We start from the raw sequence: 2179 nt of genomic DNA, 5'->3' as shown, positions 1-2179 counted from the left end.
TTCTCCCTCTGTGAAGTAATTTTGTATGTATATACTTGAAAAGAACTGTCATGTATGATTTGCACTATTGGAGGAGGACTGAAGTTGCATAGCAACTTTCTGGAAAGATGCTAATATTTTGAGGGCAAACTGCTGAAAAAAAAAAAAGGTTTAAGGATGACATTTCTATCAGTTTGATTTTTTCTTAAAGCAAAACAGCTTTGGAAGGGGAAGTCTCATACAGGTTATAGGTCTTTCTCTCTTTAGATTTCAGGTGCTTAGTGCTTGCAACTGGACTGCATAATTACAGAACACGGGCATTTTTTCCTAAACACTGCAGTTTGTTAGAATAGAGCTGAGGTTGGAGGGTTCAATAGTGCTTAACGATGCATGTTTTATGAAAAATAGCTGGTATCTATTAATGTATAGACAGTAAGAATCATAATACTTATTAGCTTTTCTTCAGAATTAGTTTATTTTTGTCAGTAACAATCCTAGATATACTTACTGCTGGTACAGTTGTACTCTATGATATTTGTATTTGATATTCACTTTAGTAGCAGCCAGCAAAAGAGGACAGCCTCAGGACAGGCCTCAAACGACGCAGGTTAGAAGTAGATGATCCGTGGTACAGGATGCTATAGCTTTGCGCACGGCTGAGTCGTTGTTTCTGTCTGCAGCCCTGTCTGCTTAGCAGAACTTGCTTCCTACAACTAAGTCTGTGTAATCCACCTTTAACTAGCTGCAGAAACTGCTACCGTTGCGTATCTTGGCTGGACAACAGATTGTTACAGTTTGTGAAATATGATCTTTAATTTTTGTAAGCTTATTCATAAACCTATGCCAAGTTGCAGCATACATTCCTCCATTAGAAAACTTTATACAGGTATTACCGCATTTATTGTATTAATAGCTACTAACTAGAAATTAGGCAATAGAGGCAGGCATAAATCCCACAGCTGTGCTAGTACGAAGCGCTTCTCCTTGTTACGTATAACTTCTCTCCCCATACATTCCATCTTCCCAGTACAGTTGCAACTAGGCCTTCGTTTTTATACTGGGTTACCTGAAAGGATTGGTTCAGTGTAAAAAGTTAGAACTAGTTGGAAGATGAACTACACGTGATGTATTATGGACTGTGTTACAGTATTGGGTCCATTGTGGCTTTTATGTTTGGTGTTGTTTGGTTTTTTGTTTTTTTTTTTATTTTGTTTTGTTTTGTTTTTAAAGTTAAGCTATTTAATTTTGGAAGAGGTGCAGGGTAGAAAGATCAGGAGATTGGCTCTGACTTGTTGAGAGGTGGCTGCTCAATTTTTCTTGGAAAAAAATTTTTTAAAAAAAAGAAAAAAAAAACACAAAAAAAAAAACAAAAAAACCCCTAAGCCCCCAGTTTTACACATTTCACTTCCATCTTACTGGGTAGTCAACGCTTCCTTGCTTTGGCATTCAGTACCCTACTCTCTGTAGGAAGATTGTTAAAAAACACTTTTTTATATAGGTAACTTTAAGACCATCGTTACGCTGTGCGTAAAGAATGTACAGAGAAATTTGTAGGTATTTTTTGAGGAACAATTAATTTGTTAATGATATGTAGCTATTTAATTTTTCCCTTTCCTTTATTGTAATCATTCATTTTTTTTTTTGTTTGGAGAAAAAAGTTGATCTTTTTTTTGTTGTAGATTTGTCTGTAATACAGTAAAAGTGCAGGAACACAGTTATTCTATGAGAACACTGCATTAGCATTAATAGCCACTAGTTTGTTACTGCTACAGGCTACTGAGCATTATAACAGTAAAATACTAATACTGTAGATGGACTCTGTGGAAAATGTGACTCCTATATTTCTTTGTAAACACAAATAATGTTTTTAAAGCTAATATTTTCAATAATAGCTGTTTTACAAGGTTACATTTACTTATCTGAGATAGGTAAATGGATTTGAGGGCAATAAAGATTTAATGTGATATGTCCAGTAAAACATATATTAAAGACAATAATGCCATGAAAGCCAAAGGGTTGGGGGGGAGGTGGAAGGAAACTAAACTGAACTCACCATTGTGACGTGGTGAAGTTTCTTCACAGAGCCAGGTTAACTACAGTTCAGTTTGAAAGATTCTCTCTGTGTTTGTAAATCTGTAATATACCATTCTTTTGTGGCCTTGTTTCACCTGGAGAAAAAAAAAAGGGTTGGCAGGCCATC

Source organism: Meleagris gallopavo, chromosome 14, assembly GCF_000146605.3.
Source record: "Meleagris gallopavo isolate NT-WF06-2002-E0010 breed Aviagen turkey brand Nicholas breeding stock chromosome 14, Turkey_5.1, whole genome shotgun sequence".
NCBI lineage: Eukaryota > Metazoa > Chordata > Aves > Galliformes > Phasianidae > Meleagris > Meleagris gallopavo.
Note: the sequence above shows the minus strand (reverse complement) of the source record.